The 22,288-nt window shown below is 33.2% G+C and overlaps 1 protein-coding gene across 5 annotated transcripts in view; it reads left to right on the top strand.

Moving 5' to 3' along the window:
• cnc (NFE2 like bZIP transcription factor cap-n-collar) overlaps positions 1-22,288 on the top strand; it is an 84,652-nt gene that overhangs the window by 12,402 nt on the left and 49,962 nt on the right. The window lies entirely within an intron of this gene.

Below are 22,288 nucleotides of genomic sequence, written 5' to 3'. Positions count from 1 at the left end.
GCATTTTTCACAGAAGCATTTACGTATATTATATAAATATACATATAAAGTTGTACAGCGGCCTAGATAATTTCGTTCTACGAGAATATACATTTGTAGAAACATCACATCCGTTTGTATAATAGTGGGTTTAGTTCTATAGAAATATTACATCATATTTTGTATTTTTTTGTTATCTACTTTTTTTGTTATACTATATATACGAAAATAATGATAACCGAAAAGTTATTTTTTTAATTTAAATTTAGTTTATTTTTATAATAGATCATAGCATCATACTAGCGAAAGTACGCAGCTCCGCTAGGGATAAATTCCATATATATGTTTGTATGTATATTAGTTACAGATCTTACGTGTAAAGGTATATTCATACTGGCACAGCACAGACCGCAAACTGCACGTAAACATCGGTACGAAAAGTATTCTTTGGTATATTATATATGGACACATTCATATGATCCGTAATATGTACGTGGCGTAGACGTAACAGCAGTAGCTGACAATCTATTCATATTATACGGTTGGCTATTATTACATTAGGCTGACGGAAATTGGGCCGAATGAAATTGTTTAAATTTATCAAAAATATCAAATTTTAATGAGGTGGTTTCTGAATAATGTATCTGTTTTTAGTGAATTTTGAGTAATTTCGATTCACAATCGGTCAAATGTCTGCTCGGCCAAACGTCCGTCGGCCTAATGTCCGTTAGGCCAAGTGTCCATTCGGCCAAAAGTTTGCGCACGTATTATAAGTACATATATATATGTAGCAATACATGTTACCGAAACGTATCAAGCAAAACTGGTTTTCTTTGGCTGCTGTGAAAATATTCACGCACTGTGTGACGTCATAGTAGCAAGTGCACGCGTAATAACGAAAGTGTGTATGCGCATATGAATATTTTCGGAAATGTCTTATTATGACAGTATTAACTCGACGATACGACGCAAGCAATATTGGGCCGTATTGTCGCGCTGTCTAATGTATATATATATATATATATATATATGTAAGCGGACTTTGCGTTGCACTCGGTCAAAACTTGTCTGAACGTGCGCTGCTGTATAGTATGAATATAATAAATCTTTTCCGTGCACTGTAGTGCTGGGCTACGCCTTGCAGTGCTGGATACTATGAATAGACCTTTAATTGTAAAGTCATATTGTAGTTAATTTGCTACTAGATTCTGTCACTTCAATTCAAGGAATTAAATGTATGCTAACTACAATTATATATGCACATATGTAATAATGTGCATACAAATGCGACAAGTGTATGTATGTAAATATGTGAAGGTGATTTTCCATCGTTGTGATTTATAGTGATGGAAAGCATAAAATTGTTCGCGCTTGATTCGTTTTTACTTGGAACCTTACAAAATGTGGCCTTGCACAAATCTGCAACGAGTGCATCTGCTGCAGATATTTGGGTTAAAGGGGTGTTGGAAATAAATTTGGTACGCCCCATTTTTATTTTACTTTCATTCGAAGACCATCTCCGGCCGTTTGTTATTGTATTCTGTGTGAAGTTGGCGTGTATCGCGAAAAGCGTTTGACCCAGAATTTGCTAATAGTGGCAATAATGACCCTTATTTATTTATTCAGTCTCATGTTTTTTTACACGTTTATGTATATTTACTCGACATATATATTCGATTTATTTATACCACCCCGTTGCTAAAAACAATAAGAGTATATTTATGTATAACGGTCTTTATTTCGATTCATACTTAGGGTAGTCAAACACACATTCATTTTTTTTTCTTTGTATCGTTTAATTTTAAAATAAACTTGTCAAATTTTCATAACAAAAAATATTAAAACAACCTGCAGGTTAGACAAAAATAAATAATAAACCTAGGCAGTGTTTTTATCTCACGACTAACAGAGACGTATTTTCTTTGTGAAAAAAAGTCTTCAATATGCATTTACAATTATTGATCAAAAACATGTTTCAATGTGTACGCTTTTGCTTCCTTTACATTTAAAACTTGCCCAATAGAATCAGTGAAATACACATTCATGAGATAAAAACATTATACTTACAGATTTTGGGTACACAATCAGTGTACATATGAAATACGCATGTGTATGAAATATCCAAATCGGACGGGACACGTGGTAGAGGTGGTGAAAAGGACTCGTATTTGTTTAAATTGATGAACTGCTGGTTGGCCTAGCAACATAAGGCTAGCCAACCCAATCATACACTCGATCCGAGTATAGCAACCTAACAATTACATGTATTTATTTTTACATAAATATATCATACGTGACATGACAGGAATCGTCCCAGGGCGACACATATGGTTAGATTGATTTTTTACATAAGTTTTCAAAAAACATACATAGAATACGATACAAATGGAGACATCTATTGACAATCAAAACATTTTTCATACACAGTAAATTTCTGAGAAATACATTATGTAGGTAGTATTTATAAGTTAAAATTTTGAATTTTTGAATTCGAATTTGTAAGAAACTCAAGGGGAGGATGTCGATTTATTGGATCCGTCAAAACAATTAAGCTAAAAATAAATCAGGAGTCGGTCGATCTGTATGTTTTAATAACTACAAGACTTCGCCAGCAGTATATTTGGCTGGGATGTGAACCCACGACCTATCTACTGGTGTGAAATAGCTCTACTAGTGCATTGCACTGGGGCTGTATGCAGGGTCGCGCCTAGGAGTTCGACCGCCTGTGTGCAAACTTAAACCGGCCGCTCTTTAATTTTATCAGCATTTGTATAAATCATATTAATTCGTAGTAAAAATTTCTTTTGAAATCTAAAATTGTCTATCATTCGGTAGCCACCGGTGTATAATATTCGTTATTATTGTATTTGTTTTTGTCAATAATTGTTTTTTCGCTTTTATTTTTTAATTTTCTCAAGAAACAGACAGAAAACCAAAATGTTAAGTTCTGAACAGGACCAGACGACAACAAATACTAGTTTGTTCATGAAAATATAGTGTTTTTATCCCCCAATCCCACATCTAGAACATTGTTCTTTCGGTGGCCAACTAGTACTCAACATCCTTAAAGAAATACATGTGGCAGTCGCAAAGATAATAGAACATAAAAGACCTAGCTCTTAGCAGGCACGAAGCTATACCTGCTATCCCTTTATTTCTCCGATTTATAGTTCGCGTGTGTTACAAGTTGTAACCTGCAACAGCAATCCCCAAGTATACCAAGACAACCTAAATGGATTTTAAAAAGTACAATGTCTTGTTTCGTATTTTTTCGACTCATTTCTTTCGGCTGCCTTTATATTTCGGCCGTCTGTGTGCGTTGCACACAATTGTACATTTAGTAGGCGCGGCCCTGGCTGCATGTATGTATTTAGGGAATGCCCAAAGAGGGCTCAATGCGAGCATTCGAACCATATGGAGTCATCAGTCAGTTGCTTGGTTTATACTGATGCATCAGCGAGGGTGTGCCTCACTCATGGCTCAGATCTAGCGAGGATGCCTTGCATTGTTAGTATCCGGCCTCAAGATTGTTCCTTTATCTGTAGATTGGAAGCACATGGTCGCTCTAGTACGCGAGATAGCGTTATCATTCGTGACTCACCGAAATCGACTCGTTTTTTTTGTCTTCAGTATTTATTTTTGTTTTCAATTGGCAGATGTCCGATATGTTACTTTTGTCCATAATTGGCCGTTCTAATAAAAGTTACCTACGATGAACTTTTATGGCCATATTCTGATCTCGTCCATGTGTTCATTTGATTATGCAAGTTTCTAGCACGAACGGAATTCGTGTCTATCTCGTTTTTTTTTTATTAAGTATTTTTAGCTTTATTGTAAGACAAGTGTGAACTTTTTTTTTAAATTTTGAATTCTAGTGAAATATTATTTGGTTATTTGATCAACTTGTTTAATGGTTCTTTCAATATTCATTTGCTTGAAGCTTTTGTTCGTTGAAAATTGGGTCACATGAAGTCGCTGCATACTGTACTTATGTACATATGTAGTTGTTATTGATTCATTTTATTTTCAGACATTATTCGAATGCGATTTTCATGTATTCCCTCTAAATTCTATTAAGTATGAGAATTGCTTTTTTTTTGCTTAGTATTAATGTTCGCCGCAGATCTTATTGGTTTGAGATTGGATCAAATTAGATTTGCGTTACGGTTATACTGAGAGGTCGTTTGTGGATTTACCTTTTCAGTACTACATCGCCTTGTCCCCCTTTTCGATTCCTTTTAAAGCAGACTGGATTTATAATATAATAATACATAAAACACGTTCCCGAGTGCTGTGATTTGTAGAAGTTTAGTTGATACGCACCTTATCGTATGTTTCATGTCAGATAAAATGGTTTGCTTTGTTCTCGAGCGCGGGCAAAAGGGTGATCGTCCCTAGGGTACTATTTAAGGATGAGAGGCACTCGTAGAACCCATTAGAATTTGCTTATTTATACGAATTGGCGAGTTGTTGGATAACGTGGGTGGTTATTTACTATTCTTACGTAGCGGTGCGTCGAACCCCGTCCTTTTGTTTATTGACGGTCAACTTTCGCCCGACGAATCTTTTTATTCAATTTCGCATCGTTACTCATTTTTACGGCCAAACTAGCGAGAGACGATCTTGTCTGTTCGAGTATTTGGCCGCTTTAAAAGTCGTCGGGTATCGTCACGCTCGAGTGTTCACTTGATTCATCGAGTATTTTGAGAAATGAGAAAACATTCCCCACGTACGGCATCCTCAATTTGCAAATGTACCAGCAAATGCACTCATTTATCACTCGAGTAAATAAATTTGGGTTATTATTATAATTTTGAAATGTGTTGTACATATAACATACATTTAAAATATATGAAACTATGTAACTAAAATATAGGAATAAAAATATAAAGTTACTATTGTATATATGTATGTATGTGCAAATAAAATAGTTCTCCGATACGAATTCAACGAATCTCCGTTGAGTTTGATGTAGGTACATACTCTATTTTAAATAAATTTATATTTTCCCACAATGTCATTACGAGTTACTCCTGAGTAGAGAATCCAATTCCGAGCCAAAAATTTTAAACCCGGGATTTCGGGATTACAATTAGACGATCCCGAGATCCCGGGATTATGATTATTTTCAATAGTTTAAAAATTTACATTGATAAATTTGGTCAGAAATGACTAATAAAATTTAGTCCATATGTAGGTACAGCATTTACTTTTAATATGATGTGTGTATAATGTTTGAAATGCAAGGTCTGACAGAGTAAATAATAATGTGAAAGTGAAAGAATTTTGCTTATTTATTTAAGAAAAGATACAAAACAATACAAAAATAGATAAAATAAAACACTTACGAATTTAAATATTATTTTGAAGAAGAATCGTGTATTTCGTCATTTAGTCTAGATTTGTTTTAGTCACTACATTGCACTTTTTTCTTAAATTAATCAATTTTTATTTATTAATTGCACCAGTTTTAAACACTGCATTGTACTTTATACACTTCGCTGTAGATCCATTCACTGATGTCAAGAAGTATATCCATATCGAATCAGAATCTTTTTTGTGAATATGAAATTTCATAAAAAAGTTTTTTATCCATTTCTAAGGGTCAAAAATATTCTAATAAAATGTAAACCAATCGGTAAAATGCTTATAAAATTTGAATAAAAATAAGACTAACTATTATAGGAATTTCCACCTGTTAAACTGCTACTGCTTTTTCAGTAAACGCTCTGATAACTAGTCACCGGAGCCTGAGGGGGCCGTGTATTGTTCAAAGGTTGTAAATGCATTGTTAAAGGTTTACCGAACAATGGATAGCACTGTGACTATCCTACCCCTACTGATAACACTGTTCGACAAATGACAACTTTTTTTTTGGTTCAGAGACAAGATATGAATTTTCTTATAGATCTCTATGCCCAGTGAACACAAATCTGGTAATAAAAAATGTTGATTGGCTCGAGATTCGTAGATATATATTTTTTTTAAATCGTGCGATTTTTCTATATCTTGGTGTTCGGTCGATGTCTCAAAACCTGTCTACTTGGGTAGTCGTCCAGTTCAAATCAAAAGTCATGTTCAAATCAGTTTTCATTTTGGATTTTTTCCCACTGTTAATACTATTTTAGTATTTTCTATTGAAACATGTTTATTGGGATAGTGTTCTGGCCACACTATTTTTTGTTAGGGTTAATTGGAAGTCTGCTGAATTTTAAATCGGTAAAATTGCGAGCTAAAAGCTCGTACTAGTATATACTCATATTTACACGAATCTGAATTGAATTAATAGGGATTATATATTATATTGTCTTTATATGAGAATTAAATAAAATACCACTTAGAAAAATCATATTTCGACTATTCTTGTGGATTAATAACATTGAAAATATGGATTATAAATTTGAAATCATATTCAAATAGTGGTGACGTAGTGGGTAGGACGGTTTTGCCGATTTGAAGAGGAACCGTTTCAACATTGAAATCAGATAAATGGACAAACTCTAATTAGTAACGATCGACAATAACGATAATAAGGATAATTGTAAACGATCGACTTGTAGTCACAAATATTCAAGTCTGACCAGCAGCACTGTAGAAATTCTTCCGAACAGTGGCGTAGCGTAAATTCCTGGTGCCCCCTCGCAAAATATTTTAAGCCCCCCCCCCCATATATTCATATTATTTACTTACAGTAAAATAACTTTCCAAATTAATAATTTATACCTCTTTTACGTATCGGTATATGTACCTATATTTCGAAGTGCATTAATAGTTTAATCTGGATGACCAACAAGCAATGCACAATCTGTTTTAAGTAACTGATGGTGAATTTTCCTTAAAAATTTCCCACCTGTTAATGGTGACAGCGAAAAATTTATAAATTTTATTGGTTTTTATCATATAATTTTGTTTTATTGTTTACACATTGAAAAAATATATACAAGAATAAGAGAGAATTCTCAGCAAATAGGTTGAAAAGTGGCACTGACGTTCAAAAGATGGTAAAAGTCTTCTAGCTCTATTGGCATAGATCAATTACACAATGAGGATGAATTCAAAATATGTATAATAATGTATGTACATACATATAGAACATACACATATAGTACAAATAGGTTGAAAAATAAGGAAAAATAAAATTACGGAACAAATTAAAAAATCAGTGAAAAGGCGCGCTTCGTGGCGCCCCCCAGGTCTCGGCGCCCCCCAGGTCTCGGCGCCCCCCCGCAATGCGGGGTCTGCGGGCGCGGTAGCTACGCCACTGCTTCCGAATAAATTCTTTTTAATCGAAGTCAACCCAGAGCTTGAACCCGAGAACCTCTCGGTGGTTGGCATTAACGCAATCACCGACCTATACTGCTGGCTAAATCAAGTCCTATCAATAAATTAAAGGTCGTATCTTACACCGTCAGAAAACGAAATAAACAGTTGTAAAGAAAAGAAAACGAATCAAATTGCAACCACCGAGCTATGCTGCAGGCTGACCATATGTGACCATTGCAGAAACATTTCATGTCACTGAAGCTCGATAAAAATGTATACAATATTTTTTTTTTATATTTGCATTAACGCAATGGACCCGCTTAAAGGAAAGTGTTTGATATTTGAATTTAGCGGCTCACCACTTGAAAAAATACTAGTTAAGTCTAGAAATCATATATAAACGTGTGTATATCAGTTTCAAGAATTCTTATCGTAGTTCCTTTATCATTAGACTCAAAACCAACACTCCACACTTATGGGTATCCGCGCTTTCGCCCAAGCATATTGACGCGATAAATTTAGATATGTTGGCGCACACGAGACTCAAATGAGTTAAAGCGCATATTCTGAAATTATACGCGTTTTTTTCGTATTACAAATAGCTATCTGTGTATTCAACGGGTGCAGCGTCCTCAATGGATGTATTTGCGGATTCGACCTTAGTCCGACCCGAATGGCGGACTGACCTACCCCTCTTTTTATAATTTGTGTCTACTTGCGCAAAAAATGTGCGTCAATGTGCGTGTTGAATCACCAAAAAAACCATTGCGAATGTGACCGAAGGGATGGGAGAACATATCGTGTCGTACCGTTCCGTGCTCTTCGTCATTACTTTCATTCATGTCGCGGTCATTTCTGTTGAATTGAATATTTTTATTTTGTTTTACTTGCAGTGCAGTGCAGTATTTTTGTTCAGAATGATTATGTTGAAAAAGTTTTGTCATATGCGCATACAAGGTTTAAAATACGGTTCTAATAAGTATAATACTAAGAGACGTTTATCACTAGTCACCGGAGCCTGAGGGGGCCGTCTATTGTTCAAAGGTTGTAAATGCATTGTTAAAGGTTTACCGAACAATGGATAGCACTGTGACTATCCTACCTCTATAATTATCACAAATGGGAAACGCGTTTTTTTTATGTGTCAATACCACCGCATCTTCCTGTTATTGCAAGTTTCATGTATACCTATCAGTGGCGTGCCGTCATTGGACTAGAGGGGCTAGGCTATTCCCCTAAAATATTTTACCAAATCGTTGTCCATATTGATATTGTTCACTCGGATTAGCGAAGTTCAGAAACCGGAATCGGCTCTACCTATGGTAGTGGTTTAGTCGTTTAGTGGATTGTTACGGTATGGTCCACCATGTCGTTCGCTTGCACGGACTAGCTGTCTCAATTCTGTTTCCCTCGCGTTACTGGCGAATCGTTATGTATAGGCGCTCCGTTAAAGACAAAACATCTTTTAATTTACACACGTCTTCGAGCATTTATTAAAATTTTCAGTTAGAATATTCTGAATTTTATCGATCAATTATCATTCTGATTTTTTTGTATTAAAATAATAGATATTTACACAAAAAAGCGCGCAGAAACAACTATGGAGGCCTTGCATTGTCGATCGATTGATCGACAAATAATTCAGAAGATTAAGTTTTGAAGACAAACAATATGTTATTAAGAAAAGTAGGCTATTTAGTATATTTCTGTTAGCAAAAAATTGAAACCTCATCACTTCAAGCCAGATTATTTTTATATATGTACTTTTTTTTCCATACCTAGTCCCCTGTTTTAAACGCCACTGATACACACATACATGCGTATTATGTAAATATATTGTATAAATAAGAAACCTCATTTGATTTGGAGTTAAACTCGTTGCCTTTATATGGTTTTTTGTGCTTTTTCGTAATCAATTAAAATTAATTGAATTTGTACATACATATGAATATGCATATGTATGTATGTATATGCATTTGCGCCGAGAGAAAATATAAGCACTGGGGAAAATTTAATTTACTGACCAAAAAAAAGAGTGATTAAAAATAAATTATTGTGCGTTATATTTGACTGTTTTTGGCTATTTTTTACATACCTCCTTTACGTTTCACTTACGATTACAATTCAGGAAAAAGTTTGCCTCTTATCCGATCGTTTTCATACTTGCCATATTGCTCATTTTGGTCATTAATATAAGTAAATGGAGCCGCCGCTATTACGATAGAGATAAAATATCGTATAAGAAGCATTTCAGATTCGAAGATTTTTATTTCGACGAATTCGACTTCTCGCGCACATGTACATACATACCTACATACATATGTAAGTATGGCTGTGAGACAAAAATAGGGAGATTTCAACGGCACGCCAGTGTTATGTAGTGGTGTCATCTAATTTCTGTGACAATGGTTTCAAACAAAAAAATATAACTTATTTAAATTCTAGCCATTAGCGCTGTATATAAATGATTATAAAACAATTTTTAAAGTAAAGTAATAAATTAACTAGTGGGAATTCAAAGAAACGCTACTGTTGGATTGACGGCACTGCATGTAAATATTTAGTTATATAAGAAGTTTGTAAAATTTGGTTTTTAAAAATACCTACAAATGAGTCGTATATTTGAAAGTGGCATAAGTCCACTTTTCTTCATTTCGGGAAATATGTTTTGTGTTTAACAATATCTAAAAATACTGGTTACCTGTAATACGTTTATTCTGCTTTTCCGAGATTCTGGACATCGAATAAATTTTGAATGAAGTCAAACAGCAATAGTGTTTTGAAACTGAAAATTGGACTTCGGTCAATTTCAAATATAACGGCTCATATGTAGTTGGAAATGGAATCAAATTTTTATCCTGATGAAAGAGTGTTGTTTCACTCAGTATGTCGCCTTACTAAGCTCAGTCAAATCGTGTCTGAATTAACATCAAATTACAATTGATGAACATCGATACTGATATTAAAATTTTACTGTCATTTCAAGATTGTGTGAAACAATTCTCAATGGAAGTGGATAATTAAGTGTGTTTCAACAAATAAATTACGAAGTTCACGGTCGTGCTCTCCGGTTGCATTAACAAATGGAAGCTCGAATAGTTAAAACAATTTTTGTAATTGCAAATGTTTTTGCGATACTATGCTGTTTCTAACGGCAGTTTTTCGCCTCGAAATGAAATTGAATATGCACGTCGCTTTTCTCGGTTTTTCTTTAGCGCTATCGTTAATCGGAGGCTCGGATAAACATTTCTCTTCTACGTACACGCACTTTCACTCATTGCCAACCAACGTTCACTTTATTTTATTAGGTGTGTGTTTGTCAGAGAACACGTGCGATAATCGAAGTTCAATCGATTAATGTATTCGGGTCGTAGCCTAGTTTTGCGCTCCAAATTATAAAAAGACATCTAAACTGGTATTGTTTTCACGTATGTCGATAGATACATTTGCATAATTGATTTGTTTTAAAAACGCACTGTCGCTCCATTGTCCATGCGAATCAATACCATAATTACACAACTTACAGTCCATAATATTCTATGTACAATGTCGATGTTTTTCTTCAAGTATTGGAAAATCGTGAAAACCTGTTTTTGACGCATCATAATAGCGTTGAATACAAACTCGCATGAAATCAGCATTTAAATTTAAGTTTAAATTTGTTTTTGTCGGAATATTAACGGTAAATATTTTTAATACAAAGTATGTACATACATATGTATGTACGTTGAACTCAAAAATTAACACTGCGTTGAATTTAACTGTTGCGTGAATGAACTTTGTTCGTTATCAACCTATGTAGTTTCCAGAAGAAATTTTTTGTGGGTTTTTTTCTTAAAATTAATATTTTTTAATTTTTTCAAAAGTATATGCATATAATTGAACATCAATGCCTTTTTACAAGGCTCTTTGTAGTTTAAACCTTTGGCGGCTATGATGTTTTTCAAAATTATAGTGACAAATGTTATGAAAGTATACACACTTCATTGGCCGAGCGTGCCATACTTTACTGTATGTACATTGTATTTGAAACAATGCATTTGAAGCGGGTGTTTGGTAACTTTGGTTGTAAATGCGAGCGTGCGAGTGAGATGCACTAGGGGTGATAGTTTATGAATTTGGTACCGTAAACATTTGGTGTGCATTTTAGTTGCATTTAATTGCATGGGGGCTCGTGACCTCTATAATAGAAAACGATTTTCTATTTATTTTTCTTATTATTCTACATTCTATATTACATATTATAGATACAAAATAGTGAAATTAGAAAACTACCCGGGCGCAAAGAACAAGTTTGCTTTGATGTAAATACGTTTATACATATAATAACAATAGATTAATAGAAATATATATATGCATATAAAATGTTTCATGAGCATGATGCAATGGCTCACAAGTAAGTATTTAAATACGACCATTATGACGTCAATAACAATCGTTGTTTAGCATTTAAAGACTTAAGGAACTTTGTGTTTCGTATTTTTTAGGTGTTGGTTGCTAGAATGCTCCACATGATCCTATTCGTTCAGTCGTTGAATTATTGAATAGAAGATGAACGGCGAATACATATTTTAAAATAGTGCCCAAGAGAATTTATAATTTATTTATTTATTTATTTAAAGTTTGGACCGTTGTAGCATTACAGGAATTCCTAATGCGCCACAATGGTCAAAAATATAACAGAAAAGACAAGAAACAAAATAATAAATTAGACATAACAAAAACAAAACATATATATACACAAACAACTTCAAGAATGAAGAAGGCATTTCAATAAACACAGTACGTGTTGAATATGACGGGGTTCGAAAATTTTATGAATCAAGATAAATATGTAGCCCGAAGTAGAGATACATAAATACATATATGGAAATGTATTGGATAGGATTGCGTTTAACAAAAGATGGTTTTTTACTGGTTTAAAATCTTACGCGTCACGAATTTATTGAAGTACAAATTTATTAATTTCGTCATACAGATAAAACAAATGCGCTTCAACTTTTTCAACTTCGACAAAAAGAAAACAAAGAAAAATAAGACTAACCTAAAAATTAAAAAAAAGATTAAAATTTATATGCATAATTTGGGACATTTTTAATGATTGGTTTAGTACTTTTTTATTTATTTCCTTTGATTGTTTGTACCATTGTCTGTCGTGTTCATTCTCATAAAAAACTGGACTCTGTAATCTGTCAAAATTCGCAATGACATCATTATGGCTGAGTATATCTTTCTTTATCGATGTACATACATATGTATGTATGTTATTGTGCATATTCGATATTAGTGAATGTATAATATTATATTATATAATATATGCCAAATCGATTTTAAATATGATAGATAAACTTTGGTATCGTAAAACTTTAATGGTAAATATTAAGTGAATAAAAATTGTTTTCGTCGAGCATTTTTGATTACGCGTTTATTACATTCAACCGAAAGTAATAAAATTATAGATTATAAACTTGGAATCGTATTCAAATAGTGGGTAAGAGGGTTTTGCCAATTTGATGCAGAACCGTTTCAACAATGCAATTAGATGAATTGGCCACCTCTGATAGGAAACAATCGACTTGGAGTCACAAATTTACAAGTCTGACCAGCAGCACTGTAGAAATACTTCCGAATAAATTCTTTTCAATCGACGTCAACCCAGAGCTTGAACCCGAGAACCTCTCGGTGGTTAGCATTGACGCAATCGCCGTCCTAAATCAAGTTCTATCAATAGATCAAGTCAAGCTGGCCAAATCAAGTCCTATAAATAAATTAAAGGTGGTATCAATAAATTAAAGGTCGAAAACGAAACAGTTGAAAAGAAAAGAAAACGAATCAAATTGTAAGAATACACGGTGGTAAGCAGGGCCGACGTTAAGTTCCAGGGCACGGACTACTCGAGGGACCTCGTGTCGGAAATCGTACATGTTATTATTCAATTATTTAAAAAAATAAAAACCAACATACAGGTATTTTTCTGATAGTTCTGATAGATTTTTCATATATTAAAAATTGTAAACGGATTATTGCGCAAATTACGATCGTGTGCACGATAATCGTTGCCACAAAAATCGCGAATACGGATTATCTGGCACTCGAGTTCTCGTTAGTACGATATTTCGCGTGTGTAGCTTTCGATTGATGGAGTTTTTGGATTCCAGATGTTTCGTGATCGAGATTTTAGTGACGGGTGCGAGATCGGGATGGGATGGTGGGCATCCGCTTTCGAATGTCGGCGTTGCCAATGTGCATGTGCGTATCAATATTAAACATTATGTACAATATTATCGGAAAATATTTTTTTAATATTTTTAAATTTTAAATCGACCGGGACAAATGACTCTTGGACACTGGGACATAGACCTCAAAACCGGGACATGTCCCGGTGTACCGGGACGTGTTTGATTTTTAAATGCTTTTTATTATTACTAAATTATGTTCACAATACATCTTATATCTATTTTAATAGCTACTGATCTACTCATCATTTTCTATTTTACAATTTTAATTTAATTTTGTTAGTTATCTTAGTATTATATTATTCTAATGTTAATGTACAGCATAATAGGAAAAATACCTCAAAAACCTATTTACAATTCTTATAAAAGCTCATAATACATCTAATACATACTATTAATTAAAGACTCTCTAAAGTCGATGACCTAAAGCAGATTGTGTTTAGGTAATCTGTGTTTATATACCTGAAGGGTAAAGAAATTTTGTTGTAATCACCGAGACTCTTCACAAGTGTGTTAGTATGGTTATTAGTGATTCTTTCATAGAATCTACTGGTTAGTTTGTTAGTAATGTCTGTAACAAACGGAATATTATTTATAGCTTGCAGTTTTTTCAAGTTAGTATCTATGGGTGTATTATAAATTATTTTTAGGGATACCAGGACGTATGGCAGCACTACTCTAATATGAAAATAATAATAAAAACCATTAGCTAGTTTCCGATGTCGATTCACTAGAAAAATCTGAATTTTCCGGCGGTCTCATTCGCCCGTGCGGACATTGTATGCATATATAAGTAGGTACATATTTACGCTTAATTCAGATTTCGAGTGTAAATAAAAACCTGTACTTACTTGCTTCGAAATCGTTCGTGTAATTGGTATCGCATGAGGAAAATGAGGTAGTTAATGTTGGATTGCGGAGTATGGTCAGGTGTTGGAGTCGGAGTCAGCGCTGGGATCGTCGTCCGCGTGACCTTGAACTAGGTGGGCCGGTGTGCGGATTTGGCCGCTCGCCTGCCTCAGACTCCCCACTACAATCACCTGGTGGTCGAGTGCGTTTTTCTCGACGCGTGCCGTTGACACCGTGTCCTTTACCCGAACTCAACCATTTTGGACCCCACAGACGACCCTCCTCCGCACTGCCCTTTACTTTTCCTTCAATTTTCCGAGTCGAGAACCTGACCCCTCTTCCCCCCACCCCCCTTCTCTCGACCCGGGGAAAGGTCGCCTCGAAGCTAACGGGATGGGTTCGATGAGCGGCGAGATACGGCTTTATCCTGTTTCCCAGGCCTATCGAACTGTGGTGTATTTGTAATCGTACGACTTATCTGTATTTATGGTATGCGGTTGGACACGTAATTGTAATGTAAAAATGACTCAATATTGGTGTTCGTATGTTTGGGTTCCAGAATGTTTTGTTTGAAAAGTTAAATTTTTCTCGAGTTCCATTGCATGATTTTCTTATGTTAGTCACTGACTTGTTTATATGCATTGCGTTATGCTCTCGTCATGTGATTGCGTTTCAAAGTTCGAAAATTAAATTGTTTAAAACTCAATTTTACAAATTATACACAGAATAATGATTCGTCTAGGTGTTGTAGTATAAATGTATTGTTATTCCACATGTTTTCTTCTGAAAATGTACGTGTATTCATAAACAAGGTTGTTTTTATTGAAAAATCACAAGGAATTTTCGTTTGTAAATAAACTCGTATTGTATTTTTTTTTGTTATATAATTGTTTTTGTAAAATTAATTGTCGGCGAAAATTTTTGATGTTTTGGATGTTTCTAGAAATGTTATTATTATTTTCTTATTATTTTTGTTGTTACTGCCATCTGTGTTTTTACATTTAAAACTCTTGAATAACGTAAATGAGCTTATTTAATTTTTGTGGTTTGTGTCTTTGGTTAAAATTATTTTTGATATTGAAACATAGGTGGCAGTAATTCACTATATTCCGTGTACGCAATTTTAATAGATTTATTTTATTTAAAATATATTAAAATTAATTTATCTTTAATAATAAAATGTTTTTTCCTGTAGGTAATTCAAAAGAATCCAAGCACTATTCGAAATTAATTATTTTTATGTAGTATATTGTGTAATATTATACATTAATATACTATACTTAATTAATAGTATAATGTGGTGTTGAATAAGAAAATTAAATTTTCATTATATTATTAGTTAAATCATGATTGAGCCATCGTCAGATATGAATTAAAAAACTTTAATGTAATACACAGGTTTCAAAGAAAATTTATTTTTACGTATCTATCATACATATAAAAAGTTATATTATTCCTTGATCACGTTTACTTCTGATATTATACATATGTATGTATGTGTATGAAGAAATAGTTAAGAATGGCTATCAAATGGTTTTGTTTGATTTTATTCATTGTTCCCACGATGCGTCAAAATGTAATAACGAATCAAAAGCTATCGCGTTTCTTTGGATAATTTATCGACTGTTTATTAGAAACGTCGATGAAATACTATCAAAATGACTATTGTTATTGTCGGGTCGATGAGAGAATTTCCCCGTCGCGTATTTATCTCTAGATTAATTCATACGAATGCTGCATAGCGGCGGTCTCACCCGTCGATCGAGTTATCTCGTCCTGATCTCGGTCGGAGCCGACGCCCGCTGACATTAAACCATTGTGTGGTATATATAGCAAGCCGACTGCCGCCAGCACGACCTATCATTTAACGTCAAGAGAACCCGCCTGTCGCTACAGACGACCTCGCTATCCCATATTACCTTTCGGATCGTCGATCCAATCATTTATTGCTAAAAAAAAACCATTCGTTTCATGGCTTGGCCGAAAGGAAGTCAGCGAGGGGAGATAGCCAATGATTTTCCGATTGGTCTTAACACCAGGGCTGTGGAGTCGGGAGTTGGATTCGTCGAGCAACATCGAGCGATTAAGACTCCGATTTTGCGTTTAAGTCGCATTAATTTATAAAACTTTTACTTAATATGTTACTATGTATTACTTAGTATGTGAGAGTGACTTACCAATACATAGAGTAGGTATGCAGATGCGAAGCAGTGTTTCTATCTTTGTTTTTTTCTCATGTTTGTGTTAAATTAATGAGAGGCCCAACATTTTATTATCATATTATTTCATGTTTCATAAATTAAAAGGTCAAATAATGACAGATTTTTTTTAAAATAAAAGTTAATAATCAGTTCACTTTATATGTGGTCACCTTGTATGTATCAATTGGTACGCCAGAAATGTTCGAAAATTAATCATTTAAGTATGGTCTTATATGTATAAGACCATTACATATGTACATAGGGACAAAAATGGGAAAAATAGTCTATTTAACATTTAAATTTTTTAAAAATCGGGGTCGAGCTTGAAGTCCGAGGCGGAGTCGCGTTTTCTTAAGGACTTCACAGTCTTGTTTAGTACAATAATTCGAGCGGATTATAAGGGTTGTTTTCTCGTATCTTTTCTAACCGAAAAATAATTACGTTCTTACATTTTTGTACGGAAAACTTCATATTTTCCAATAGATTTTCGTATTGTTCACAAATCGCATTATATAAAATGGGTCTGATTGGATATCAACGATGCATAACAAAACTGAAATTTGTTTGGTGTAATTTTTATTCAACATTATTTTTGTTTTTCGTAGTTATATTAGGTACAAATGGTTTTGTTTTTTTATTAATCAGTTAATTTTTAGAGTATATATTTCAAATTAAAATACTATGAACTATTTAATATCAAAATTATAATACTTTTCAAAAATAACGTATTGATTCTGAACCATACATTTGTTTTGGTAAAAATTTCATAGATAATTTTTGTGGTTATATCGACTTCCTATTTCATTTGTGAAGATATTTATTATATCTATATTGTTAGGTGAAGATATTTTATATATGTTTTTACCTCATTTATTTACATTGTGTTAGTATATCTACGTGCAATGCGCTCTGATCCACTGATTTGAAAGTTCTCGATACTCGTTTTTTCACTTTTTCGTCTACTTGAACAGGAGTTTGTATATGTATTTTATAAAACATGTTTTTGTTTTTTGAATCTTTAATATAGGAGACATATTGTGATTATTCATCGATTTTTAAGCTATGAACACACCTTTAAAATATAAAAAAAGTTTTTTTTATTATTAAAAACACTATTTTTTTACCAGTACATCGTACAATATATAGTACATAAAATAAGTATTTCACTATGTAAAACATTCTTGTACATATTAAAATTTGAAGACGAAATACACCAAAAAAATCCGAATAAACGATTGTCGACAAATTTCAAGTCGGTTATATTATACTATTATATTTGTATGTATTATCTTAACTGAACAATTAGGTATCAATCTAAAATTGATATCAAACATTCTAGTATCTACGCATTATTATTAAATAAATTACTGAATCGAGCGAATTATAATTTCGTACGCAATCTTGATGGCGCCCATTTTAATTAATAGTCAGGAATATCACGCAAACAATACGCACCTATTATATACTAGTGGTTTTACCCGGCTTCGCTCGGTATTTGTAATATAAACCGCTTAAACATGGCTAATCTAATAGTAAACATTTTATTAAATTCATTTGTTTTTTTTATTAAATTTAACGTCACGGATTCTACAACCCAAACCTTACACACATACATAAAAAGTCTCTTTCGAAATTATACATATAGATATTTAGTCAGCAGCATAGCTCGTTCGTTAAGCTTCTGCTTAGCGTCGAGAGGCGCCGGGTTTGATCCCATGAGTATATCTGTAGTGCTGCTGGTCAGACCGGGATATCTGTGACTCCAGGTCGATCGTTTCCTATCAGAGTTTGCTAATTTTCTCTGGTTTCATTGTTGAAACGGTTCCCGTTTAAAAATTGGCTAAAAATCCTTCCTATCTACTATGTCACCACTATTTGAGTATGATTAACGTACAATAAAAATTTATGTACAATTCATAGATTTCTCGTTAATTTGCGAGTTTTTCAGTGTCTCGTAATTCAGCAACTCGTAAAATGCTGCAATGTTTGTAATTGGCCAGGAAGACGCATTGGGGTTATCTGTAAGGTTTTCCTGGTATATATGTAAAAAATATAAATAAATAAATATTAGATGTACATATCGTAATAAAATATACATACATGTTATGGATATATTGTTTACTGTAAATGAATATGTATGTATCTGTAGATGTATAATAATATAAAAAGGAACAACGACGGCCGAAACGGAGCGGAGCTGGGCAAAAAAATGTAAATAATTTACAAGATGGCGGTTCTCTGGGGGATCGGCGTCATTAATATCTGTCACGTTGGTAGCATTGTGGAGAGCGCGACCGGAAGTCGGTGGTCGGGGCGAGGCGCGGCAAACGCCGCGTACCGACCCGCCACTTCGCGACCGAACAAAATCGATCCCATCCCCTACCACCCCCCAGATCCCCCTCGCCCTGCCCTCCCCATCGCCGACACCCCATCGATTGATGGGAGTGTGTACCCAGAATTCAACTTGTGTATGTAATTCGGCGCGATGTTGGTAAAAATCTTTTTCTATCGAGTCAAATCGGCGTACGATTCATCTGTAAACCATGGCCACTGTTCGGTGATTCCGATTCGTTTTCTAGTATGATTTTGTGATGTAAAAAAATGGTATGAAATCTTTGTATGCAAAATCTAAACAATGTATTTTTAATAGCAGGTGTGCCTTTCATATCGGCTTTGTATCGAATCGATGTTGTTTTTTCCTGAAAATTTTACGCTAGATTGTATCGTTGTTTTGTAATTTATGGATATTTATTTATGAAAGTTACAAATTCTTGACATTTAGTTTTTGATCAAAAAATATCGTGATTGCATGAAAATTTTGTACAGTCTGCGACAGCCGACAAACGTGATTTATGCCTGTTTTTATAACGTTGTGTTTTGAATAAATTTGTTGTGGAAAAATGGACGTGATATGGTAATTTTCTGTGAGATTTTTCCGCTATTTTCTTCTACCTATGTACACATGAACATATATTTACTTTTGCTTTAGGGGTAGATATAGGTTTTTTTATATATAAAATTTTAATTTAATTGAAAATTTGTGATATTTTTAATGATTTCATAATAAATACACCCGAAAATGTTTTATACATCAGTCAAAAGTTTCAAGATTTCTATATAATTGCGTGAGTACATGTGTATGTTTATTTGAATGGCTTGTATTTTTGTATATTTTTGTCAGTATTCATATTAAACGGCCAGTATACAAGTGTACATTAAAGCCAGTATACAGTATAAAATAAAAGGTCAGTATTAATGTTAAATGGTAAGTTTTATTTTGACGAATGGTCAGTATTACTTTTTGATTAGTATCAACACAAGTTTGCTATGATTTTGATAGACAATTCCATCCAACAGGCATTGCTATTTTTTCTGGCGAATGTACGTCAGATATCCAATTTATTTTATACTGTCCATTTATTATTTCTACTGATATAATACTGACCGTTTTGTTGGTTAAATACTGGCCTAAAACTGATTTATATACATACTTACTGAAATTGTTTACAATATTGGCTATTTAATTTGTTGTCTATTCGAATCAGGGTGAGTGAACGCTTTTGTTTAATATTGCTAGTGCATTTCAATGTAGAGGTTCCATTTACGTTATATTATTTTTTTTTAATATATACATATGTATGTTTAATATTAATAAATTTATTCATCTGATGATCTATACTACGCTTAAATTATGTTCAATAATTGAGCTCTACATTTTTGATTTCAATATAAATAAAAACCGTATATTGACTGTGAATGTTCCACGAATTTATATTCAGTTTCTGTTTTTTCATGCTTAAAGCCCTTATGGGAAAATGACTTATTAGTACACGTGCAATGTACTTAGTAATGTTATGCTAATTAATATTTGACTATTATTTAAATAAAATACAATTCCCAACGGATTTACCACGAATTGAAATCTTGTGAATCGCGTCTACGCATGTGTTTATTTTCTTTTGAAAGTCTCACCAAGTATCATATTACATAGGTACCTATTCAAGATTAGAATTTTCTTAATTTGGGAATGTTGACTACCGCGAGATAGAACCTTTGTTATCAACCACTGAAAAAATATGGCATGTGTATAATGTAGGTACAACGTAAAACGATTTTCTGGGGTAATCCGAATCTTTTTGAAAATTATCAATGCATTTTATGCACATATGTAGATATGTACATATAATACATGCATTAGTACATATACACAAACACGTGTGCTCATAGAGTTTTTGAGTTATGGTGAAATGACTTTTTAAATTGAGTGTACATATAATGATATATAATTATGATTGTGAAAACTGGAAAATTTATTGAATAGAAAGTTTAATATATTTTACTATGGCAAATTTATAAATATCACATAGCCATGTCTATGTATATATGTAAGTATAAACTTACATATACTCTTTTATATAAATAATTTTAGAAGTATTAGTTGGCAGTACTGGTTGTTTTTTTGACTATTTATCTTTTATCGGTAAATCTTTTCATTATAACTTTTACCGGTAAATCTGTACTAGTGCGATAGTATACATATGTACATCAATGCAGTTTATAAAACTATTGCACATTGATACATATGTACATATGTATATTCGTATTAAAATAATATTAACTATTAATTTTTTTTTAATTACAACGAACTCTTTATGATAAATATAGATATTAGGAAATTCTGATAATTGTATGCAAATAAATATATTTCTCTTTTTTAAATAACTATAAAAATGTGTCCATTACAAATTATTCCTTTAGTTATTTCATCAATAAAAAATTAAAAAGTTAAGTTTTTTTAATTACAACGAACTCTTTATAATGAATATACATGGATATTAGGAAATTCTGATAATTGTACGCAAATCAATATATTTATCTTTTTTAAATAACTATAAAAATGTGTCCATTACAAATTATTGCTTTAGTATTTCATCATTAAAAAATTAAAAGTGGATTTGTCCGCTTAGAACTTTTTGCAAAAATGAAAATAAATATCAAGTTGTTGAAGTATTATGTTATATCAAAAAGATCTTAATAAAATCAATGAGATCATGTAATAGGGCGAAAGTAAGGCCGCATGGAAGATGTGTGGACGAAACGCTTTAAAAAATGTGTGGGGTGAGATGGATGAGAGATGCGCAAAAAACAGAGATAAATGGAAGCGTTTTGGAGAGGCCTTCATCCAGCAGTGGATGGTAAATGGCTTTAAATGATGGTATACAATCATCGATTATACATTTGTCTTTGTGAAGTTTATTTATTTTATTCAGTCATTCATGCACACTCTTCAACGCGACGAGTGTGCTGTAAGTATTTTAACTGGTGTACCCCCATTTTTTAAACACGACATCTATGGTCAAATGATTAACAGTCAAAAAGACATTTATGCATATTTTAATAATCAGCGAAAATCGAGACGCTGAATGACACGAATTTTTGCGAAAGGATCAGGGTTGCCAATTTGTTGGAACCGTTGCAATGAAATCAGATAAATTGGTAAACTTTGATAGGAAACGCCCGACTTTGCAGTCACATTATCAATGTCAGTCCAGCAGCAAACAGGATAGAACCCGTGACCATACAATTGAAAGCATTACATTTTAACCATTGATATATGTATGCTGCTGGTTGAAATTAATAATTGTTTAATTTATTACGCCCATTTATGTATACGCAGAGAAATGTTAATGCGTTGTAGCGTATTTATAGAGACGTACCGCGTAATATTGACAACAATTATTTATTCGTAAGGGCCCTTCT

This window comes from Arctopsyche grandis, chromosome 3, assembly GCF_051622035.1.
Source record: "Arctopsyche grandis isolate Sample6627 chromosome 3, ASM5162203v2, whole genome shotgun sequence".
Lineage (NCBI taxonomy): Eukaryota > Metazoa > Arthropoda > Insecta > Trichoptera > Hydropsychidae > Arctopsyche > Arctopsyche grandis.
The sequence above is the reverse complement of the archived record's forward strand: the minus strand, read 5'-3'. Positions and strand labels throughout refer to the sequence as shown.